General features: G+C 36.6%; 1 long non-coding RNA gene across 1 annotated transcript in view; it reads left to right on the top strand.

The window, feature by feature from the left end:
- Nucleotides 1-26791, top strand: part of LOC145717866 (uncharacterized) — a 483779-nt gene that overhangs the window by 277485 nt on the left and 179503 nt on the right. Inside the window, exon 7 of the long non-coding RNA XR_014141354.1 lies at nucleotides 15106-15343. This is a non-coding gene — a long non-coding RNA (uncharacterized LOC145717866). The remainder of the gene's footprint in view (nucleotides 1-15105; nucleotides 15344-26791) is intronic.

Below are 26791 nucleotides of genomic sequence, written 5' to 3' on the forward strand. Positions count from 1 at the left end.
TGTTTTATTTATGGATTCAAACACTTTAGGAAAAAGAGCTGTTTTTTTTTTTTTTCAGCTGCCTTAAAGTATGACTTTAAGTCGCTACTTGTGACAATAAGATTTTTCTAATAGTAAAGCTTCTCTTGTTACAAACCTTCTGTGAAATTCAAGGGGCATAAAATTTCATTTAAATAAGGCAGACTTCTTATGTGAGAGGGGAAGTAAGGAGCAGTCAATGGAAATGTACAATTTTCAGGTAAGAAGAAAAAGTCATGAGAAATGGGGCTTGCGCTGTGTAAAAGGAGGATCATATGACTTTGTTTGCATGTCATATATAAAGGAAGGAACCCGAATTTTGAAAAGGCAACAGAAACCTCATCTCCAATCTTCCTGTTCTCAGACAGCCTGGACAGACAAAATAGACTTGAGATCAAGACACAGTATATACTTAATAAGTCACTGAGTCTTAAGTCTTTCAATAACTACCCTGAGTCATCTAAAGGATTGAGTAAAATTGCTGGAAAGGTTTATTGATTATCAGAAATTCCCTATCAATTCCTTTTTGCTCCCTGCTACCCTTTTGGCATACATTGGTCATAGATTCGTGTATCCACCACCCCAATCAGAATATAGAACAGTTCCATTAGCCCCCCAAAATGACCTCATGTTATCCTTTTATGGTCGTACCCTTCTCCCTCCCAACTTCTGGCATCCACTGATCTTTTTCTATCTTTCCAGAATGTCTTACAATTGGAATCACACAGTAGTAACCTTTATAGACTTCCTTTGTTCATTAGCATAATGCCTTTGGGATTCATTAATGTTCCATTTATCAGTAGTTTTGCTCCTTTTCATTGCTGAGTAGTATTCCATCATATGGGTGTACAAGTTTGTTTATCCATTCACCATTCGAAGGACACATGGGCTGTTTACAGTTTGGGACAATTACAAATAGAGCTATCACATACATTCATGTCCTGGTTTTGGTATAAATATAAGTTTTCATTTCTCTAGGGTAAATATCAAGGAGTAAGAGAGCTGGGTTACATGATGAGTGTATTTTTAACTTTATAAGAAACTGCCAAACTATTTTCCAGAGTGACTGTACCATTTTGTATTCCCAGGAGCAATGTATGAGGGTTCCAGTTGCTCCACACCTTTGTCTGCAACTGATATTGTCCGTATTTTTTAAGCCATTATAATATGTAATGGTATCTCCTCATGGATTTAGTTGGCATTTCCCTAATGGTTAAAGATGTGAAGCATCTTTCCATGTGTTTAGCATCCTTATTTGTTCGTTGGTGAAGTGTATGTTCCAGTACTTTGCAAAATTTTTTGAAATTTTTATTGAAATAATTGCAAATTCACATGTAATTGTAACAAATAATGTGGAGAGATCCTTTTCTCCTTTTTTGTTCCTCAGTTTTATAGTTTTACATCTACGTCCATTGTCCATTTTAAGTAAATCATTGCATAAAGTGTGAGGTTTAGGGAAAGGTTCTTTTTTTTTGGTTTATGGAGGGCAAATTGCTCCCACATTTCTTTTTTTCCTTATTTATTTATTATTTATTTAATTATTTTCTTAGATTTATTTATTTTAGAGAGAGAGAGCAAGCAAGTGTGATTGGGGGGAGGGGCAGAGGGAGAGAATCTTCAAGCCAACTCCCCACTGAGGATGGAGTATCCATGAAATCATGACCTAAGCTGAAACCAAAAGTCAGATGCTTAACCGACTGAGCCACCCAGACACTCCTTATTTATTTACTTTTAACTTTTTTAGGTAAACTCTAATGTGGGGCTGCAACTCATCACCCCAAGATCAAGAGTTGCATGCTCTACTGACTTAGCCAGCCAGGTGCCCCACTCCCACATTTCTTGAAAAGGCTCTTTTTCCTCTGTTGAACTGCATCTCTATCTTTGTCAAAAATTAGTTGATTATACTTGTGTTGGAGCTATTATCTGTGTTCTCTATTATAACCCATTGATCTAGATAGCTATCCTTCCAACACTACAGACTACCTTGATTACTGGAGCCATATAGTAAGCCTTAATATTTGCTAGAGTGAATCTTTCCACTTTGTTCTTTATCAAGATTATTTCAACTATTCTAGAGAGTGTGCCTTTCCTATGAATTTAAGAATAAGCTTAGAATAAGCCTGTCTATGTCTATAAAAAAAACTTGCATGAATTTTGATAGGAATTTTCTTAACCCAGTATATCAATTAAGAGAGAATTAACATTTTACTCTCTTGAGCCTTCAAATTCATGAACGTGGTATGTCTCTCCATGTATTAGGTCTTCTTTGATTCCTTTATCGGCATTTAAAAATTTTCAACATACAGATCCTGTACACGTTTTGTTAACTGTATACTTAACTCTTTCATTGCTTTTTAAGCAATTTTAGTAGTATGGTGTTTTAAAGTTTGGTTTCTGCATGTTCCTCTTAATATATAGATATGTAATTTGTTTTTGTGTGTTCATCTTATATCCTGTGACCTTAAAAACTCACTTATTAGTTCTAGGAGGTTTTTTTTAAAAGAGTATTTTCTTTTTTTTCTTTCTTCTTTTCGACCTGTATGCTTTTTATTTTTTTTATCTTGCCTTACTAAATTGGCTAAAACTTCCATCACTATGTTGAGTAATATCAGTAAAGCAGACATTCTTATTCTGTTTCTGATCACATGTGGAAAGCATTCATTCTTTCATTATTAAATATAATGTTAGCCATAGAATTTTTGCAGATACTGTTTATCAAGTTAAGGAAATTGTTGTTTCTGTTTTACTGCCAGTTTTATAATGGATAGATGTTGAAATTCATCAAATGCTTTTCCTGCATCAGTTGGTAAGATCATGAGGTTTTTCTTCTTTAGCCTGTTAATATGGTTGAATACAATGTGTTTTTTTCTGAATATTGAACCAAACTTGCATCCCTGGAATTATCTCCAGTTAGTCATGGTGTTTCATTCTTTCTACACATTGTTACATTTTAATTTGTAATATTTTGTTGAGGATTTTTGAATCAAAGCTCATGAGAGCTATTGATCTGTAGTTTTATTTTTTTGGTACATTCTTTATCTAGTTTTGGTATCAGAGTCCTAATAGTTTCATAAGATGAATTGGGAAGTCTTCCCGCCTCTTCTATTTTCTGCAAGAGATTGTGTAAAATTGGTGGTAATTCTTTTTAAACATTAGGGAGAATTTTGCAGTGAAACCATTTGGACATTTTATTTTGAGAGTTTTAAAAATTACAAATTCAATTTCCTTTAGTAGTTATGGTACTTCAGGATTTTATTTATTTATTTTTAGAGAGAGAGAGAGAGAGAGTGCACACGAGCACAGGGAGGGGCAGAGGGAGAGGGAAAGAATCCCAAGCAGACTCCACGTTGAGTGCAGAGCCTGACATGGGACTCAGTCTCAGGACCCTGAGATCATGACCTGAGCCAAAACCAAGAGTCAGATGCTTAACTGGCTGAGCCACCCAGGTGCCCCAATAGTTACAGGGCAATTCAAATTAAGTGTTTAATACTAGATGAGCTCAGGTAGTTTCCATTTTTCTAAGAACTGATCCATTTCATCTAAATTGTCAAATGTATGTGTGTAGAGTTATTTCAAGTATGTCATTATCATTTTGATGTCTGCAGTGTCTGTAATGATATTCACTCTTTCATTCCTAATTTGGTTATTTATGTCTTTTCTTATTTTTCCTTTGCCAGGTCTTGCTAGGGGTTTGTCAGTTGTACTCATCTTTTCAAAGTACCAGCTTTGTGTTTCATTAATTTTTCTTTATTGTTATTCTGTTTCCAATTTCATTGGTTTTTGCTTTGATCTTTCTTATTTCCTTCCTTCTCATTTTGGGTTTATTTCTCTCTACATTTTTTAGGTAGGATCTTAGATTATCGATTGGAGACTTTTCCTCTTTTCTAATGTATACACTTAGTGTTGTAAATTTACCTCCTAGCACTGCTTTTGCTATGTCCCACAAATTTTGATATGTTGTATTTTCATTTTTATTCAGTGCAAAGTATTTTTTAAAATTTCCCTTGAGATTTATCATTGAGCAATGGATTATTTAGGAGTGGGGTTTTTAGTTTCCAGGTGTTTGGAATTTTTCTTTATGTTTCTGTTATTGATTTAGAGTTTGATTTTTGTGGTCAGAGAATACATTGTATGATTTCAATATTGTTAAATGTGTTCAGTGGCCTATCTTGTTTTATGCGCCACTGGCACTTGAAAAGAATGTGGATTCTGTTGTTGTTGGGTAGAATGTTTAGTGTTAATTAGATCTCCTAGTTGATGGTGCTTTTGAGTTTTTCTATACCCTTTCTGATTTTCTAATTATTCTAACAGTTGTTGAGGGAAGGATATTGAAATCTCGAGCCTTAATTTGCCTTTGCCTATTACTCCTTTCAGTTCCATCAATTTTTATCCTTATATTTTTTGCTGCTGTGTTGTTTGATGCATACACATTTTACTATATCTTCTTAGTGAATTGAAATTTTTATGATTACATAATGATACTTTCTGTTTCTGGTAAGTTTCTTTGCTCTGAAGTTCACTTTATCTGAAATTAATGTAGCCACTTCAGTTTCTTTTGATTAATGTTACCATGATATATCTATCTGTTTATATCATATTTGAAGAGTTTTTTGTGGGGAGCATATAGGTGGGTCATAGTTTTTAATATATTCTGCTAATCTTTGTCTTTATTATTTTAGACTATTTACATTTAATGCAATTATTGGAATATTAAGGTTCAAGTCTGCTGTTTTATTTTTTTCTGCTTGTTCTTTTATTTCTATTTTCTTTTTCCTACCTTCTTGTGGATTACTTGAACCTACTTTTAAATTTTTTTTCAGAGAAAGAGAGAGAGTGAGCAGGAGCTGGGGTAGGGGCAGAGGGAGAGACAGAGAGAGAGAATCTCAAGCAGACTCCATGCCCAGCACATAGCCCGGCGTGGGGCTAGATCTCACAACCCTGAGATCATGACCTGAGCTGAAATCAAGAGTTAGACACTTAATCAACTAAGCCACCCAAAAGCCCCTACTTGAACTTATTTTATAATCCATTTTGATTTATCTCCACTGATTGTGAATGCATCTTTTTGCACAGCATTTTTAATTGTTGTCTAGGTATCATGTTATGAATGCATAACTTATCAGTCTATTGATGTTGACATTTTACTGGCTTAAGTGAAGTGTAGAAACCTTACCTCTCTTTACCTTTCCCCCTTTTTAATATGATTATCTTAAATATTTCTTACATAGACATTTAGAGTCATATCAGGCATTGTTACAATTTTACTTTAGTCATCCAACAAAATCTCGAATGCTCAAGAGAACTAAAGTCAATGCATTTACCTGTATTTTCTGATCCTGTGTTCTTTCTTCCTTCTTGGTGACCCAAGATTCCTTCTTTAATCACTTCCTTTCTCTTTAGACATTTTTTTTAGGGTAGATCTGCTAGTGACAAATACTTATTTTTAGTTTTCCTTTGTCTGCGAATGACGTTATTTCCTTTTTACTCCTGAAGGATATTTTCACTGGATATAGGATTGTGGCTTTACAGTTTTCTTTTAGCAGTGGAGAAAGGCTGTACAACTTTCCTCTGGCCTCTGTGTTCTTTGATGAGAAATCCTTTGTCATTTGAACTGTTCTCCCACTATCGGGTAGTTGTTTCTCTATCATTGATTTTTAAAATTGTTTCTTTGTCTTTGGTTTTCAGACATTTGACTTGTGCCTTTATGTGGCTTTCTTTGTGGTTCCCTCAGTGTCTTGAATCTGTAGGTTTATGCCTTTTGCCAAATTTGGGAAGTATTCAGCAATTATTTCATCAAGTTTTTTTAGCCCCACCCTGTGTCTCCTTGCTTTCTGAGACTTTGATGACATAAATGTTAGACTTTTTTTTCCCTCTGAGAATGTGTTCCTTTTTTTTCAGTCTGTTTTCTTTCTGTTGTTTAGACTGTATAACTTCTGTTGTTTAGTCTTCAAGTTCAGTAATTCTTCTCTACTTGCCTTCCATTCTGCTCTTGATCCCATCCATTGAGTTTTTGTATGTATAACTTCTAAAGTTTATATTTGGTTCTTCTTTATAGCTTCTATTTCTTTGCTGTGATTTTCAATTCCTTTGCTGAGGCTTTCTATTTTTCATTTCAGGTGTGTTCATGAATGTGTTTCAAGTGTGTTTATAATTTCTTATTTGAGCAATTTTATGATGGCTGCTTTAAAATTTTTGTCAGATAATTCTAACACATCTGTCATTTTCCCAGGCCTCTTCTGTATCAGTATTGGTTATGTTTTTTCATTCAGTTTGAGATCTTCCTGGTTCTTGGCTATAAGTGATTTTTTTTCCCTATGGTAACCTGGACATTTTGTTTACTATGTGAGACTCTGCATTGTATATAAACCTTTTGTTTTAGCGAGATTCCTCTGATACTTCAGAGTGGAAGGAAGAGCACTGTCTCATTATTGCTGGTTGCAGGCAGAAGTCTAGTTTCCCCCACATAGCCTTGCTTGACACTGAAGTGGAGGGAACTCATCATTATTGCTGAGCAAGGGTGGGAGTTTCTATTTCCTACTAGGCTTCCACTGATCTCCCTGGCTGTGATTGGTAGGAGTGCCTCATAAGTACTCCCAACATGATCTCCAGTGACACCATGGGGTAGGCCCCTTTGTTACCCCTGGGTAGTATTGTAAATCTCAATTCTTCCCTCAGGCCCCTGTACCATTTCAGTGAAGAGGATGAGGGGTGCCTGGTTTCTACCAGGTGGTGGAGGAAGTCGAGGCTCCCCACCTGGTTTCTACTCACTCCATGACTCGGGGTGGGGGTGGGGGGGCGCCTGTACATGCTTGGTGTGGATGAAAGTACCAGCTTCTTCCTTGACCTTCTCTGACACCATACTTGCATGGAGGTTGGAATGCCTCAGAACCTGGTGAAAGTGGAAGTCGAGGCTCCCTACTTAGCCATTGCTGGCATGGGTAGAGGTCAGGCCACAGTTTTTTCCCAGTGATGTCTGGCTATATTAGAAAAGTTATTTTCTAAGAGTCTTATCTCTTGCTAAGCTGCCTCTTCCCTAACTTTTAGGCTAGGGAGAGTATGCTTTTGTTTTCTCTTTTAACTGTGCCCATTGGCATTTCCTGGTTGCTGGCTTCTCCAGCACCCAGACTGCCATATATGAGGCACAAAGAAAACCCAGGGAACTTATCACGATGTCTCTCTTTGGGTCCTAAGGTTTTTAGCTGATCTGCATTTTTCTCTCCACTTTGCAGAGTCTCATGTTTGTTATGTATGTAATATGCAGGGTCTTTAGTTGTACTTTGTGGGAGGAATAGGAATAAGCATGTCTACTCCATATTCCCACATGTAGGTCTATTTTTGAACTCTATTCTATTACATTGCTCTACGTGTCTGTCCACATGCCAGTGCTACACTTTCTTAATTACTCTATTTAATAAGCCTTAAGATCAGGTGGTGTAATTCATTTCACTTTATTCATCTTTTCCCAAATTGTTATTCTAGTTTTTTTTTGCCCTTCCATATGGATTTTAGGACTAGCGTTTGTATCTATAGAAATATTCTGGGATTTTGATTGGAATTGCATTGAATTAGTAGGACAATTTGGGGAGAATTGATGTCTTTCCTATGTTGAGTCTTCCAACCCATGAACATAGACTATCATTCCTTTTATTTAGGTCTCCTTGAATTTCTCTTACTGGCATTTTGTAGTTCTCAACATATAGATGATGTACTTTTTAGATTTATACCTAATTATTTTATGTTGTACAAATATTATAAGTTGTATTGTTGAAAAATTTTCGATTTTCAATTGTACATTATCACTATATGTAAATGTGATTGATTTTTGTGTGCTAACCTTGTATCCTGCAATCTCCTAAACTTAATTTATTAGTTCTGGTGGGATATTTTTGTAGATCCTTAGGATCATATAGGTAGACAATAATGTTGCTTGTGAGTAAGGGCAGTTTTATTTCTCCTTTCCCAATTTGTGGGCCTTTGCTATCTTCTTACCTTTGTACACTGGCTAACAAGTCAGGTATGATTTTGGATACTAACAGAGGGCCATCATTGCCTTGTCCTGATTTTAAGTGAAAGTACTTTCATGATGAAGTATGGTGTTAGCCATATGTTTTTTGTATATACCCTTAATCACATTGTAGAAGTTCCCTCCTATTACCAGTTTGCTGAGGATTTTTGTCATGAATGGGTTGTACACTTTTTCCCAGGCCTCTTCTGTATCAGTTGATGTGATTATGTGGCCTTCAACTTTAAACTGTACATATGGTGGATTGCATTGATTTATTTTTGAATATTGAACTAGCCCTGCATTTTGAGGATGAATTCCACTTGATCGTGGTATATTAGTCTTTTTATATATTGCTCTGCTAATTTTCTGAGGATTTTTATGCCTATGTTCATAAGGGATATTGGACTATAGTTTTGTTTTTTGTACTATTTTTACCTGGTTTTGGTTTGGAAGTAATGCAGGTATCATAACATTTATTATGAAATGTTTCCTCTTCTCCTATTTTCTGGAATAGATTTTGTAGTACTGGTGTTACTTTTTGCTTTAATGTTTGGTAGAATTCACCAATGCAACCACATAGACCTGGAGTTTTCATTTTTGGAAGATTTTACCCAGGGCTTAAATCTCTTTAATAGTTACATAACAATTCAGGATATATACTTCATCTTGAGTGAGTTTGAGTAGTCTGTGGCTTTCAAGAAATTGATCCATTTAATCTAAATTATAAAATTTATATGAATAGAGTTGATTAAAGTATTCCCTATTATCCTTTTAATATCTGTTATCTTTAGCTATATTCCATCTTTCATTCTTGATATTGGCCATTTGTGGCCATTTGGCCAGTTTATCACTTTTAAAAAATCTTTTCAAGAACTAACCCTGTGGTCCATTGTTTTATTCTATTTTTTTTTTTCTGTTTCAATTTCTTTGACTTCTGCTCTTTATTATTTTTTTCCTTCTTGCTTTGGGTTTATTTTGCTTTTTTCGCTAGTTTCTTGAAATAGGAACTTAGATTATTGATTTCAGGCTTTATTTAATTTCTAATGTAAGCACATATTGCTATAAAACTTGTAAGATATGCTCTAGCTGCATTCCACAAATTTTGATATGTTGTATTTTTATTCAGTTAAAAATACTTTTTGAGGGGCACCTGGGTGGCTCAGTCGGTTAAGCATCTGCCTTCAGCTCAGGTCATGATCCCAGAGTTCTGGGATCTAGCCCCGCGTAGGGCTCCCTGCTCCGCGGGGAGCCTGCTTCTCCCTCTCCTTCTGCTGCTCCCCCTGCTTGTGCTCTCTTGGTCTCTCTGTCAAATAAATAAATAAAAAATCTTTAAAAAAATATTTTTTGAGACTTCCTCTTTGACCCATGGATTATTTAGAAGTTTCTGTTAAGGGACGCCTGGGTGGCTCAGTTGTAAGCTTCTGCCTTCGGCTCACGTCATGATCCCAGATTCCTGGGATCGAGCCCCGCATCGGGCTCCCTGCTCTGCGGGAAGCCTGCCTCTCCCTCCTCCACTCCCGCTGCTTGTGTTACCTCTCTCGCTGTGTCTCTCTCTGTCAAATAAATAAATAAAATCTTTAAAAACAAGTTTCTGTTAATTTTTAGGTGTTTAAAGATTTTACTGTTATCCTTTTCTTATTATTTTCTACCTTCATTCCATTATATTCTTTGAAGATGTCAATTCTTTTAAGCTTGTTAAGGTTTGTTTTAGGACCCAGGATCTGGTCTATCTTGGAGAATATTCATCTGTATTTTTTCCACATGAATTACTAAAGAAAAGGAGATAGTTAAGAATATGTGAGAAAGTAACCAATCATACTGTAGATATATACTAATAAAATTTATTTTTAAACATTTTCCAGTGGTAATGATATTTATATTTACTTGGCTACTTTAAAGAACTTATGCTTGGGACACCTGGGTGGCTCAGTTGATTAAGTGCCTGCCTTTGGCTCAGGTCATGATCCCAGGGTACTGGGATCGAGTCCTGCGTTGGGCTCCTTGCTCAGTAGGGAGCCTGCTTCTCCCTCTGCCTGCCACTCCCCCTGCTTGTGCGTGCGCTCTCTCCCTCCCTCTGACAAATAAATAAAATCTTTAAAAAAAAATAAAGAACTTACGCTTAGAAACCTAAGAATAGAACATTTCTAGTTAAATGATAGAGGCAAGATAGCTCCAGGATCTCTCTACAGAACATGCCTATAGCCTATGCTTCCAACCAGGACCATTGACCAGAGCATGTCACTATCTCCTGGGTGACAAATACAGTTTAGTCATAAAGTGGAAACCAAATGTGTTTGTAAACATCATTATTCTACCCTCTTTAAATATCCTTTTCTGAAAGGAACTTAATTTTATGTAATATATTTTTGTTGTACAATGAAAGAGGATACTACAAACTTTTTTATGGGTTCCAATATGTTTCACAAAACTGTATATTTGCCAGAGTAATTATTGTTATTATGTTATTTTTGGCAATTATGACAAGAGACTGTAAAACAATTTTTAGTAAATTGTTAGTAAGCAATTAGTAAATAATTGTTAGCAAACAATTTTTAGCAAATTACAGCAAAACATTGTTTAATGGCCCTCATCTAAGTACAGTTAAGCAGTCTTCCTGTTCATTTTAGGAGCTAAAGGACTTCATTGCCATTTTAGCACTGAATGGTGGTCATTCATAGCAACCAAGCTATCTTGGTTTCTATGTTTTGAAAACACACATAGGTCTCTAATTATGTCACAGTTGATTCCTGTCCAGAAGGCTATCTGTTATGTCTACCTCTTTATATATGTGTTTTGTTATTTTGACCATCAGAAACGAATTCTTTCATGACAGAAGGCAGCATCAGCCACAGCCTATCCTGAAGACAGCTACTGTCAAGAGGAAGAGGAGTACAAAGAAAAGGATACTGTAGAGGCTTTGAGAAGCAACCTGATTTGCAATATGTGCTTTTTATGGGTTGAACTGTGTGTTCCCCAAATTCATATATTGAAGTCCTAACCCCCGGTACCTCAGAATGTGACCTCACTTGGAAATAGAATCTTTACAGAGCTAATCAAATTAATATGATGTCATTAGTGTGGGCCCCGATCCAGTATGACTGGTGTCCTTATAAAGGAAGAAATTTGGGACAGAGACAGACACACATAGAAGGAAGATGATGTGAAGACACAGGGAGAAGACAGCCATTTACAAGCTAAGAGAGAGGCCTAGAACAGATTCTCCCTCACAACCCTAAAAAGGAGCCAACCCTGCCAACACCTTGATTTTGGACTTTTAGTTTCCAGATCTGTGAGACAATAAATTTCTGTTGTATAAGCCACCCAATGTGTGGTACTTTGTTCCAGCACACCTAACAAACTAATACGGTGCCCAAAAGAACAAAAGCCACTGCAGGAGGTTTCCAGCCAAATACCATTATGGGAGTGTAGTTCAGCACATTTTGTTTTCCTGTGGTCACTTGAGGAAAAAAAAAAAAAAAAAAAACACAGAGAAGCTGCTGGAAAGATTTCTCTGTAATTTTTCCCTTTCAGGGTTGGATGAGACTGTGAACTGAATTACTACTTACCCTCATGCAATAGTATGCCCTACAGCTCTTTTCCAATGGCAACTGAGAGGCCCTTTGATATATAGGTCCCAGATGTTTTTCTTATTCTGCCCTCTTCTACTTATCCAATAAATTAATCAGTGAAATTTCAAAGAATTTCTCAACCTGAAGACTCTCAACCCAAAGAAAGGCAGTAAGCTCAAGCAAATTTTGTGAGACCTGACGTGTGTCCCTCAACAAACTTTACCCAGGAATATTTGTTGCCTTAAAGAATAAAGATAGAAGGAAGAAACCTATGTACTGAGGATCTATATTTAGCTTATCTCTCTGCGTGAGGATAGACTTAACTTGTGCTCGGACTGGATAGTTCTTTGCTCATCTCCAGGGATGTCTGAAAGTCCGGTACTGACCCTTGGCTGAGAGAAGGATGAAATGTGCTGGTTAATGATTTATAAGATGCTCTTTAAAGCTCAAAATTCCCTCAGAGGCATCCTTTACTGACTTTTCCACATTGGTTAGGGATCTATAGATTGATGGTTTGCCCCCGGTTTCAGAGTTTACGTGGTCTGGTTTTAGTTGTGACCAGTGGAGTATTAAAGAGCCCTCAGTAAACTTGTATCTTGGGTTCCTTGAAACCAAGGCAACCTTGAACATATTCTAGTGGTCCATAATCTGAGTGTACAGCACATCCTCTGCAACTGAAAAAGGACTCTTAGAGGGATGCCTGAACAGATCAAACCCTTCCATGATGGACTATACTTTTCTTCTGCTACTGTACTTACCTTGATTAAAGCCTTATGTGTGAAATGCTGTAAGTCCTTTCAATTTTTTGACCCTGTGTGATTGTTATACCCACAAACCCTAGGTTCAAGGCTGAGACCCTGAGCCCTTCCTAAAATTCACCTTAAAAGGTAAAGCAAGCACTAGTTCTGGAGACCATAAATTGAAAAGAAAATGGGAAAGCAGTAAGGACCCTAATCTTTGTTGGGCTTTAAGGCAGACTCAAGGTCTGGATAAGAGGCCATAAGGATGTCTGTGGGATGCTGGAGCTTAGTTCTAAGTGTAAATAGAGGGAAACTGGGGAGTAGCATGGCATAGAATAGATACTCCTGGGCCATCAGATCCCAGGTTCCCTACCTCTATCAAGAGTATAACTCTGTTTGGAGGGTGGGGGTAATTGAGACTGCAGGTGAAATTAAAATGGGTTTTGCCAGTTATTTCTGCTGGTTCACATGACTTCTATTCTTCTAGAGACTCTCTCTAGGGTCAAAAGCATTACAGAATATAAGAGAGTAAAAGCTACGACATAATGAAAATTGGATAATTAAATCAAGGTCATCTGCCAAAGGCACACATTCGAAATAACTATTAAATCCACTGCTTTCCATAAACTATTTGTTTTGAGTGTTGTATTAAATTAGTCAAAGACAGTTTTATATTCTGGGCACTATAGAGTCTCTAAATGGGATATCTCTTATAAAGCATATGGGAATAAAAGAGGTATGAAGTACAAGAGATCAGCAGAAACATTTACACACAGAAAATGCCTTGTAACCTTAATCAGGATAAAGAAAGGAAAGAGCACTATGAGAATGTCTAACATTAGAGAAATGGTTTAATAAATTATAGCACATCAAAATGATGGAATATTATGCAGGCATTAAAATGATAATTAAAATTATGTAGAAATGTTTGTTTGATATAATGTTAATGTAAAACCAGAAGAATACAAAATGGCATATAAAAGTATGAGAGCATATAATAACATATGCAAGTTGAAGGAAGTATATTAAAACATTGAATTATCATAATTTAGAGTGGGTTGTTTGTTTTTAATTAAAGTATACTGTGTTATATAGACTTTGTATGGGTATGTACATATATGTATATCTTCTGTATGTGTATATTTATGTATAAACATAAGACATTTAGTGGTGGGCACATTGGTAGGGATTTTTTTTTTTTTTGAGATGCTTCCTTATCATTTAGAGCAGCACTTTCCAATAGAACTTGCTGCAATAATGAAAATGTTCTATAAATCTGTGCTGCCCAGTATGGTAGACACTAGCCATGTGTGTCCTTCAGGCACTTGAAATGTGGCTAGTGTGGCTGAGCAATGAAAAAATTTTTTTCAACTTTAGTTAAAATTTAAATTCAAGTTATATTCACTAACTAACTAAAATTTAAATTAAAAAATGTTAATTCAAGTAGCCACACATGCCTTGTGGTTACCATATTGTCCTCTAAAAAATACCAATTTATAGCTAGAAGGTAGATAAAATTTAGTAGTGGGCTCGTTAGTCTGGATTTTTGTCCACTGTCATCATTCATATTTTTTCTGTAGTCAGTTGGAACCTCTAAAGTACTCTGTCATTCACTTCTCCCTTTGGAGCAAGAGATCATGCAAAAGGTGCACTTTGCTGAATTGTAAAGGATAAAAGAGCTCCACTTACTCTCCACTTCAGTGGAGTTTTAGTACATCAGTCTTTTTTTTTTTTAGATTTTTTTTTTTTTATTTATCTATTTGACAGAGAGAGAGGTAGTGAGAGCAGGAACACAAGCAGGGGGAGTGGGAGAGGGAGAAGCAGGCTTCCCGCCGAGCAGGGAGCCCAATGCAGGACTCGATCCCAGGACCCTGGGATCATGACCTGAGCTGAAGGCAGACGCTTAACGACTGAGCCACCCAGGCGCCCTTAGTACATCAGTCTTGCTACATCAGAAAATCTGTACTGTAATCACAAATATACCGGAGACCCACAGTTACCCAAATAGCTGCCCCTTTCTGGTACAAAAACATGAGACCAGAAATGTTTCCTGGCTGATCCAGGCCTGGAAGGTACATGAACAAAGGGCTCCCGGCCAGTCAATAACCAAGTTAATATGAATGAGGGAGAAAAGAGCATTAGTTCTCCCATTTGAGAAAACATGGAGGCTCCATGTAACTGTTTCATTATCTTAGGAATCCTGTTCCTGGGTGTCCCTACTCATCAATGCCCACCTGAGTTAGGTAGATCTCATCCTGACTTCTGCATTACCATACCACCTCCGTCTATGATGTATTTGCATTCCACCCTCAAAGTCATATCTCTCCACTCATCCCACACCTACACACTGGAATGCCATTTTCTTCTCCAAAGGAACTATTGAGGTGAATCTTGATGGATGGATTACAGAGGAGTAAGGGAGAAAAACTGACTTGAACCTGGTGTGATGTAATTCCCAAACTCTTTTAGACAAGTTATGATATGATAATATGCTTGGGGACTACTCTGATAGACCTAAATGAAATTTCTTAAACTGGAGATGTTAAATACTAACCTATCCATCTACATATCATGTAGCAGTCTAAATATCTTTAAGCATTCTTTTTCTTCTTGTATCTGGTCTAACAATGATTTCCTAATCAATTTTTTTTTTTTTCCTGTGTCTCTACCAAGAGTAAAGTCTTTTGCTTGGCAGATTTAGAGGCCTTGTCTCTTGAATGAAACTTAAGTAAAACATTAACATAATGAATTTGTCACATTTGTTTTTCTTAAGAATTTGGAGGTCCTACCAGGATGGCTCAACTCATGAGAACCTACCAGAATGAAGAAAGAACAGCCCTGAATCAAGTAATACCACACTAAGAATGACATTGAAAACATGGAGAGGGAGTTTGGAGCTAGAGTATTGGATGTCCCCATGGTTTGGGGACAGTGAATGTGCCCATCCTCGCTCTTCAAGTTCCTGGAAAAGTCATTTGATGTCAGAAGGATGTCAGAGGACTGGAGGAAAGGTGAGTTGAGTTTGATGTCATAGGCTTTTGGTCAGTGTATTACATTATGCTAATAAGGGATGACCAAAGGCCCTTGCAAAGATAGGGTATGAAAGTACTCATTTATTAAGTTGGTTTTAGGAAGTTATTCTGTGTTTCATTGGCAAGGACTTTGTGTCTTATTTTCATTTTTCTTTTAGCTAAAATTGCATAATTGGCTTGGCAATTTTTTACATGTTGGTATATGTCTCCAAATAGTCATTTCTAATTCTTTGTGTTTGTGACCAGAGAGATTCTAGATATAGAGCTACCTGTTCATTTGAAATACCTTTGACAAATTATAGGTAATTGATTGCAGGAATTGGTCATTTGTATGCACCATGAGAACATCTAGTCCAAGCAGAGATACCTATCTTCAGATGAAGAAGGAACAGAAAATCTTTTCAACTATTATCGTAAAAATATACTATCTTATTCTGTGATGTTAAAGAAAAAGAGTTTCGTGTGTTGGGCAAGTGACCTGAGGGATTGGCTGGAATAGACTAAGAGCTGGAATTATCTCTGTAGCTATAAATAGTATTATCAAATGCAAACTATTTACTTACCTACTTACTTTTGCAAGTTGGGTTCTCCTGGAAGTAGATCCAGGGGTAGGGTTTAGCAGGCAGGTATGAAGAGATCAACACCTGTGAGAGGGAGGGGGATAAAACATGTTTGTGCAGAGGGAGAAGTCCAAACTGTAATGCAGGCCCTACAGATGCCTTAGGCAACCCTATGGGGGCACTCTGGAGTTAAAATAGCCCTTCAGAGTTATTCCCTGTTGGGGCAAGATGGCCACACATTAAATCTCCACATGGATCGGGATAGTGGTAACTTCGTGCCTCCCTGCAGCTGAGATACCACAGACAGCTGAAGGCTTCCTGTTTACATCACTCCTAGCAGCTGGGGCATGTCTTTCAATGAGAGGGAATCCCGGAGGAGCATAAAGGGGTCCACCTCCTTAGTCATGTAGTTTTGTGAAACTAAATTGCCTAATCTAGAGGGAAATTAACAAGCTTGTTAAATTTATCATATTTAATAGAGCACATGTTTAATTAGTCTAGGGACTTAGCTTATGTATATTTAGAATAAATGGTCTCAAGAATTTATACGCTAAAAGAGAGAAATAAAAAAGAAAAAACTTGCTCAAAAGGGAACAATTAAGTTTTAGGTAATGGCTGACCTTCAGGTCACTAAGATAAGAAACAAAGGAATGAACATTGTAATCAATGCCAATTTTAAGAAAATGTTCTAAATGAGGACTTTTGAGCAAAATTAGAATAGTTTTAGTATTATGTAACAAATAAATATGAGAGAATTATAAATGTTTATTACTCTTGGTTATCATAAATCATACACAAACTATTTTGTTAAATTTGTTTAAAAAAATAGTTATAGCATCCTAAACTTTATAGAGAACATCTACAAAAATAACTGCAACTAACATCATACTTAATGGTGAGACACTTAAATTTTTCCCACTAAGATCATGTACAAGGCAAGAATATACCCTTTCACTACTCATTTTCCAAATCATAGTGGAAGTTCTATCTAATGCAATAAGGCAAGAAAGGGAAATAAAAAAGTATACAGATTGGAAGTAAGAAATAAAACTGTCTTTGTATATGATATTAATGTCTCTGTAGAAAATCCAAAAGAATTCAGAAACAAAACTCCTGGAAGTAATAAACGATTTTAGCAAGGTTGCAGGAGACAAAGTCCATATACAAAAGTCAATCACTTCCCTAAATAACAGCAAAAAGCAAGTGGAATTTGAAATTAAAAACACAATACCATTTACAGTGGCACACCCCAAAATGAAATACTTAGGTATAAACCTAACTATATACGCACAAGATCTATATGAGGAAGACTACAAAACTTTGGTGAATGAAATCAAAGAACTAAATAAGTGGAGAGACATTCCATGTCCATGGATAGGAAGACTCAATATTTTCAAGATGTTAATTCTTCCCAACTTGACGTATCCATTCAATGTAATCTCAATCAAAATATCAGAAAATTATTTTATGGATATTGACAAACTGATTCTAAAGTTTATATAGAGAGGCAAAAGACCCAAAATAGCCAACATAATATTGAAGAACAGAGTTGGAGAATTGACACTACCTTACTTGAAGGCTTACTATAAGGCTACAGGAATCAAGACATCGTGGTATTAGTGAATGACAAATAGATCAATGGAACAGAACAGAGAGCTCATAAATAGACCCACATAAATACACTCAACTGAACTTTGACAAAGAAGCAAAGACAATGCAATGGAGTAAAGATAGTTTATATATGGTGGTAGAACAACTAGACATCCACATGCAAAAAAAATGAAATTAGACACACACCTTGAACCCTTCACAAAAATTAGCTCAAAATGGATCACAGACCCAAATGTAAAACACAAAACTAGAAAGCTCATAGAAGATAACATAGGAGAAATTCTAGGTGACCTTGGGTATGGCAGTGACTTTTTAGATACAACACTGAAGGCACAGTCCATGAGAGAAATAATTGATATGCTATACTTTGTTAAAATTAAAATCTTCTGCTCTTTTAAAGACAAAATCAAGAGAATGAGAAGATAAGCCGAGGCTGGAAAAGTATTTGCAAAAGACACATCTGATAAAAGACTGTTAACCAAAACAGCATTATTAATCACTGGGGAAACACGAATCAAAACCACAAAATCACCTTACAACTGTTAGAATAGCTTTACTGAAAAAAAAAAAAAACAAGAAATAACAAGTGCTGGCAAGGATGTGGAGAAAAGGAAACCCTTGTGCACTGTTGATGGCAATGTAAATTTGTTCAACCACTATGGAAAACAGTATGGATGTTCTTCAAAAAAATTAAAAATAGAACTACTTGTGATTCAGCAATTCCACTTCTGGGTATTTATCTGAAGGAAATGCAAACATTAATCTGAAAAGATACATGCACCTCCATGTTCATTGCAACATTATTTCTAATAACCAAAACATGGAAGTAGCCTAAATGTCCATCAATGGATGAATGGAGAAAGAAGATATGGGACACATACACAGACACACACACACAGACACACACACACACACACACACACAGGAATACTACTCAGCTATTCAAAAGAATGAGATCTTTCCATTTTCAACAGCATGGATGGACCTTAAGAGCATATGCTAAGTGAAATAAGTCAAACAGAGAAAGGCAAATACTGTGTGATCTGTTGTATATGTAATCTTAACAACAACAATGAGAAAAACATGCTCACAGATACAGAGAACAGATTGGTGGTTGCAAGAGGCAGAGGGTGGAGGATAAGAGAAATTAGTCAACTTTAAAAAAATTTTAAATAAACTGAGTAAAATTTTAACTATACATACACACACAGAATTGTTAAAACTCAACAATAAGAAAACAAACAACCTCATTGAAACATGGGCCAAAGATCTTCACATATACCTCATCAAAGATATGTAGATGGCAAATAAGCATATAAAAATATGTTCCACATCATATGCCATCAGGGAAATGCAAATTAAAACAACGAGGGCACCTGGGTGGCTCAGTCAGTTAAGCGTCTGCCTTTGGCTCATGTTATGATTCCGGGGTCCTGGGATGGAGCCCTGCATTGGGGTCCCTGCTCAGCGTGGAGTCTGTTTGTCCCTCTCCCTCTGCCCCTCCCCCCGCTCATGCGCACACTTGCTCTCTCTCTCTCTCTCACATAAATAAATTAAATCTTTAAAAAAATAAAAAAATAAAGCAACAGTGAGATACCACCACACACCTATTAGGACAAATCCAGAACACTGAGAACACCAAATGCCAGTGGAGCAGTAGAATTCTCATTTACTGCTGGTAGGAATGCAAAATGATACAGGCACTTTGGAAGACAGCTTGGAGGTTTCTTACAAAACTAAATATACCCTAACCATAGGATCCTGCAATTGTGCTCCTTGCTATTTACCCAAAGGAATCAAAAACTTATGTCCACACAAAACCTGTACATGGATGTTTATAGCAGCTTTATTCATAATTGTCAAAACTTGGAAGCAACCAAGATGCCCTTCAGTAGGTGAAGGGATAAACTGTGGTCCATCCAGACAATGGAATCTTATTCAGCACTAGAAAAAATGAGCTATCAAGCCATGAAAAGACACAGAGGTTGCATAAATGTATATTACTAAGTCAAAGAAGATGGTCCTAAAAGGCTATATATTGTATGACTGCAACTCTATGACATTCTGGAATAGGCAAAACTATGGACAGAATAAAGGGGTCGGTGGTTGCCAGAGGTTGGGGAGGGGATAAATAGGCAAAACACAAAGGACTTTTAGGTCAGTGAAAATACTCTTTGTGATACCATAAGGATGGATACACATCATACGTTTGTCCAAACCCATAGAATGTACAACACCAAGATTGAACTATAATGTAAATTATGGACTTTGTGTGATAATGATGTACCAATTTAGGTTCACCAGTTGTAAGAAATGTGCCACTTTTGGGGCACCTGGGTGGCTCAGTCATTACGCGTCTGCCTTCGGCTCAGGTCATGGTCTCAGGGTCCTGGGATCGAGCCCCGCATCGGGCTCCCTGCTCCGCGGGAAGCCTGCTTCTCCCTCTCCCACTCCCCCTGCTTGTGTTCCCTCTCTTGCTGTGTCTCTTTCTGTCAAATAAATAAATAAAATCTTAAAAAAGAAAAAGTGCCACTTTGGTGGGGAGTGTTGATGATGGGGAATGCTATACATTTGTGGGGCAGGGAAATCTCACAGTTTTCCTCTCCATTTTGCTGTGAACCTTAAACCACTCTAAAAAAGAATCCTCATTTAAAATAATTAATTAATTAGAAAAAGATAGATGCATTCTTTCTGTATAAAGTATACAGAATACGTGATTTAATTTTCTTACAAAATAATCTAAATAATTGGGACTCTTCTATATCTGTCTTATGGGAAAAGAAAGTGATCATTACTGACACAAAAATTTTAGGAATATGTAAATGTAAACATAGATGCTGAACTAAATTAAATTATAATAACTAATATCCTTCTTATTTATTTTTTTTGTTCTTGTGAATACCAGCCAATATTTTAAAATATGTAAACCTTAGTCTACTTACACTATGTGAGTAAAATTTCATTGTTATAATTTTCTGAGAAGTTACTTTTTTAATGTCAACTGTAATTGCATTGTTAATTAATTTACAACTTATTCAGAATCTTGCAGTTATAATTTAAGTTCTTTTGTAAAATATTGGTGTAATTAATTAATAATCTTAGGTTACCTGGAAATTTTTTTAAAGAAATCAAAGTGAATAGAGATAAATAAAAGCAAAAGTAATTGATCACCAATAATAACTTTAATTTATATAATCTCAGCTATATGTAAACATCTTTGTCAATGTAGAAGAAGTACTATTTTTATAAAGGTTGAAAGCTAAAGTTTAAATTTTCAAATAATATTATAATCTTTCATTTTTTAGTATGATTATATATGTATAAGTTTCTTCTCTTTACTTATTTATTAAGAAATTTTATGTTTGGGGTGCCTGGGTGGCTCAGTGAGTTAAGCATCTGCCTTTGACTCAGGTCATGATCCCAGGGTCCTAGGATGGAGCCCTGCTCGGCGGGGAGACTGCTTCTCTCTCTCATTCTCCCCCTACACATACTCTCTCTCTCTCTCCTTCTCTGTCAAATAAATAAATAAAATCTTAAAAAAAAGAAATTTTATGTTTAAGTGCGAGGAAATACTGGTAGCTCAGAAGACAAAATAAAATGTCATTAGAGTATTGTTTGCTCTGAATGTGAGGCAATAAAAAGTTAGTTGTTTTCAGTATATTCTACCTACCTAGATGGCAAATGATTTTTGCCTCATACAACCTGACTGTGCATTCTCAAAAAAGTAAATTTTTATGCTAGTTTATGCTTTTGGGAATTCCATAACTATAGACAACTGTAAAACACTGACATAAAGAACTGAATTTCTAATGTTTATTATCAAATAATTCTGTTATAGTTGTTATATGGTATTGCTATTCTCTGGACCTGCCTTGTCCGCAAACAATTGTATTCTCATCTGAAAACTCATATGATGTTTCTTTCCTCTGAGCTCAGACCTCAAAATCAGAGTAATACAAATGAAAAGGGTTTATTGGCACCCCAACCATATTCATTGCTCCCAAGACAGCTGCTAGATAGCACCAAAGGATTTTTTCTCATCTTATAACTGATAAATTGGCACTCTTGAGCAAGAAGGAATGTTAGAAATAATTAGCTTTGCTTGGTATGCTCATTATCTTCTTAATTGGCTCAACAGAATGGTAAGGTTGTTCTTTATTAGGGTGAAAAATCTGAAGAAAACTGTCAAATCAAAGAAGCAGCCCAATTTCCCCTTCGTTAATTTTGTGCAAGGCAAGTGCTATAATACAAAGATATTTGTAATACTGCTTAATCTTTATAATAGGTGTAGATTCCCAGTTTTATTCCTATGCAAGGGATGACACATGATCAATAAACTGACTTCTCAAAAACATTTATGCCCAGGTATAAAAACCTCTTAGCAGATGTTAGTGGTTAGTGATTATGACATACATTTCATAGGAGAGATCCTAAGGTGCTTTAGATTCAGCAATTCCTCTGCTGACCAGAACTTTATAATATTCAATTAGGTTGGTATGAAATGTTATAGGGAGGTTTACATGCTTCAGAACTGTATCTTGATAAGATCCTTCATTCTTCTTCACTCAGATACAGTTCCTGGAATAAAGTGACAGTCTTTTCCTCAATCAGAGATTTCTGCTCTCACTTCCCATTTATCTAACACCAAAGCCATAAGTTACAGATTGGCAAATATTTCTGAAGGAAATATCAAAGATAACCTAAGAGATTTGGTAAAACAGCCTTTAGCAGAGGGGTGCCTGGCTGTCTTAGTCAGTAGAGCATCCAACTCTTGATCTCGGGCTTGTGAGTTCAAGCCCCACATGGGGCGTGGAGCCTATTTTAAAACAAAACAAAACAAAACAAAAAACAAAGAAAAAAACAGCCTTTAGCAGAGACTCTGGATTGTTTTTTTTTTTTAATTTTATTTATTTATTTGACAGAGAGAGACAGCGAGAGAGGGAACACAAGCAGGGGGAGTGGGAGAGGGAGAAGCAGGCTTCCCGCAGAGCAGGGAGCCTGATGTGGGGCTCGATCCCAGGACCCTGGGACCATGACCTGAGCTGAAGGCAGACGCTTAATGACTGAGCCACTCAGGCGCCCCTGGATTGTTTTAATATAGCTGGGTTTGAGGGAATGAGCTCATGGATATATGTTAATGTTACCACTGTAGTCAGACACTTGGGAGACTCAACTTATAGGGAACTCAAGAGGTAGAATTTCCAGGATTATTTTTTTCTAGAAGGAGATGCCTTTATGAAACTAGACTGTTGAGCAATATCATTGGAACAAGATTTAATTATGTAGAATAGAGTAAAACCTTTAACAAAAATCGGATAGTAATTATTTTCTTGGAACATTGCAGTATTGTTTTTAATAATCTACTTTTCTTAGGTATGTAATGAAACCGTTTTCTTCCTTTTTTTCCTCTATCTCTAAATTTAATTTCACAGGCTTTCATTGTTCAAACTGTAGTTTAGCCTGTAGTTTAATACTCATGATTAAATGCCTACTAAACTAGACCTGCCTGAAAATATTTTTAATCATATAGTGATTGGCATACTGTTTAAACTGAACTGAAAAAAAATTATGAAAATAGGAAGTTCTTCTTCTAACCAAGCTGGAGTAACAAGGACTGGATTCATCCTCCTGTCAGAAACAACCAAAAAATGGACCCAATATAATGAAACAATAGTTTCCAGATTATGATGAGAAATCCCAACATCCCTGCTGGGTGGTATGAGAAGAGCCTAAGGTGCGAGCCAGCACTCTCATCTCCACAGGGTAATAATGAGGTTCCCCAAATCTTCCTTCCTCCACCACATGACATGAGTGGAAAAGACATAGAAAACCTAGATTTCTACTTCAACCTGGTGGTAACAAAGCATCCCACCCCCTTGTTCTTGGGATGGTGTCAGAAGAGACCCTAGTGGAGAACTAGAACTTTCACACCATTCACTGATAATGAGTCCACTACCCTTTGTGGTGTCATTGGAGGCCATGTGAAAAGCCTGCATCTGTATCTCCACCTGGAAGTAACTAGACATCTCCTACCCCTCCCAATGGCATGGTGCCAGAGGAGGCCTAGTGGAGAGTCATGATTTTTACCACCACTTAGTGGTAACAAGGTAAATCTCTTGTAATTGTCAGTGAAGGCCATGTGGTGAACTTCCTCTTACTAGCCATGGTGGTATCAGAGAAGCCAAAATGGGAAGCCTGGATTCCTACCTCTGCCTAACAATATAAAGAGCCCTCCTCCCCAGGTGTGAGCAGAGGTTGAGTAGAGAAGAGAACCTGGCAGTAACAAGATGGCACTTTCCTCACTCACCTAAGCAGTGTAACAAGAGGCCTGATAAAACACAAGATTTTAGGGGCGCTTGGGTGGCTCAGTTGGTTAAGCAGCCAACTCTTGATTTCAGCTCAGGTCATGGTTTCAGGGTCCCCTGAGCCCCATGTGGGGCTCTGTGTTCATCGGGAAATCTCCTTGAGGATTTTCTCTTTCTCTCCCTCTGTCCCTCCCCCTGCTTTTGCTCTCTCATTCTGTCTCTAAAATGAATAAATAAATCTTTAAAAAAAAAATTTTTTAAAAAGATCCAGAATCTTTTTTTAGAAAAGATTTTATTTATTTATTTGACACAGAGAGAGAGTGAGCGTGAGCCGGGGGAGTGGCAGAGGGAGACAGAAAAACAGGCTCCCCGCTGAGTAAGGAGCCCAATGTGGGGCTCAATCCCAGAACACTGGGATCATGACCTGAGCCGAAGGCAGACAGTTAACCGACTGGGCCACCCAGGAGCCCCCCAAATCTTATAATATCCAAATATCCAGGCTTCAACTGAAAATCACTTGAACCAAGGTATCAAACTGAACAAGAAAAGATAATCAACATATACGGACATGGAGATGACATAGATGTTAGAATTATCTGACAAGAATATTGAAGCAGCCATCATAAAAGTATTTTAATGAGCAATCACACCCTCAAAACAAATGAAAAAATAGAAGACCTTTGCCAAAAAAACCCAGGAAGTCTTCACAAAGAAATAGAAGATATACGGGCTACCTGGGTGGCTCAGTTGGTTAAGCGTCTGCCTCTGGCTCAGGTCATGATCCCAGGGTCCTGGGATCAAGCCCCACTTCTGGCTCCTTGCTCAGCAGGGAGCCTGCTTCTCCCCTGCCTGCAGCTCCCCCTGCTCGTGCTTGCTCTCTCTCCCTCTCTTTCTCTCTATAAAACAAATAAATAATAATCTTAAGGAAAAAAATGAAATAGAAGATATAAAGAGGAACCCAAGAGAAATTTTGGAAATAAAATATACAGTAACCAAAATAGAAAACTCAGTGGATGCACTCAGCAACAGAATGAAGAAGACATAGGAAAGAATCAGCGAACTTCATGACAAAACAATAGAAATTACAAAATCTGAAGAACAGAGAGAAAGTTGAATAAAAAATATAAAGAGATCCTAAGGGACATGTGGAACTATAAGAAATGATCTAGCATTCATATCTCCAGAATCTCAAAATGAAAGGAGAAATAGGGTGAGGTTGAAAAGGTATTCAAAGAAATAATGGCTGATGATTCCCTAATGCAAAAGATGTAAACATATGGATTCAAGAAGCTGAATGAAACCCTGAGAAATCTGCATAAAGACACATAATAGTCAAACTTTTGAAAACTGAAGACAAAACCAGCTTGGAATCTGTAAGAGAGAAATACTTTCCTAATTCAAATGAAAGCAGATTTTTCATCAGAGACCATGGAGGCCAGAAGGAAGTGGCATGACACTTTTCCAGTGTTGAAAGAAAAGAATTGTCAGCCCAGAATCCTGTGTCTATTGAAAATATCCTTCAGAGTGAAGAGGAAATCAAGACATTCTCAGATGAAGGAAAACGAAGAAAACTTGTCACCAGGAGACTACCCCAAAAGAATGGATAAAGAAATTTTTCTAAGCAGAAGGGAAATGATACAAGAAAGAATCTTGGAACATTATCAAGGAAGAAAGAACCCAGAAAGACCAAAAATATGGGTAAATAACACATTACTTGAATATATATAGTGATCCTTACAGCAACCACCAAGTAAGCTATAGAAAGAGATACACTAAAAAGTACTGTAGATAAATCAAAATGAAATTTTAAAAAATATTCAAGTAACCCACACAAAGCCAGGAAAAAGAAAACAGAGAGAGAAGAGATGGAGAACAAACAAACAAAAATTAATAAAATTCCAAACTTAAGCCTGAATATAACCATAATTACTTTGAATGTTAAGGCCTAAATACACCAATTTAAAGACATTGGCAGAGTGAATGAAAAAATATGACTCCTCCCAAAATCAATAAAATCAAAAGATAGTTGGAAAGGGAAAAGAGACCAGATGGGGCAAATAGAAATGAATTAACAAGATGATAGATTTAAACCTGTATATCACTAATGACATTAAATGTAAATAGTTTAAATGTCCTGATTAAAAGGAAGAGATTGCCAGATTGGATAAAAATGCAAGACGCAAGTATATGCTGTCTATAAGTAAATTTAAAGTAAAAGGATAGAAAAAAAATTAATGGCAACACCAGTCAAAAGAGAGCCAATGAGCCTTTATTAATATCAGATAAAACAGATTTCACAGCAAATAATATTAGCAGTAATAGAGATATCATTTTATAATGATAAAGGGTTCAATTCTTCATAAGGGCATAATGATCCTAAATAATTAGGCTAAATAAAAGAATTTAATCCCAAAGCCTACATGTATGATTCCATTTATGACCTTCTGGAAAAGGCAAAACTATAGGGCAACAAAACAGATCAGTATTTGCCAGGGTTTGAGGGGTTTGGGGGGGTTGACCATAAAGTTACTGACTAATAATTTCTATAGAATGGATGTTGAGAAAGGGGCTGGCTATTAACAAAAAGGTGGAGAGATATTTTCAGGTAATGACACTGTTCTCCATGGTACCATGGTGGTGGATACATCTCTATGCATTTACCAAAACATATAGAAGTCTACATCACAAAGTGTGATTTTTCATGTGTGCAATCAAAAAAAAAAAAAAAACAAAAACAAAACACAACACAAGATGCTGTGGAGTCCCAGGTTGAAATGCAGACCATGGCCAATGAAAAACCCGCATTTCCAGGAATGACATCACACTGGAGTGGAGAAGAAAGGAGGTGATGTAAATGTTTTGGAAATAACACGTTGACTGTAGGACAACGGCTAAAAGAATTCTATACAAAACTTCTTTAACTGGTAAATTTGTTTATCTCAGAGGTATAG

Source organism: Leptonychotes weddellii, chromosome X (genome assembly GCF_054177405.1).
Source record: "Leptonychotes weddellii isolate Sample4059 chromosome X, ASM5417740v2, whole genome shotgun sequence".
Lineage (NCBI taxonomy): Eukaryota > Metazoa > Chordata > Mammalia > Carnivora > Phocidae > Leptonychotes > Leptonychotes weddellii.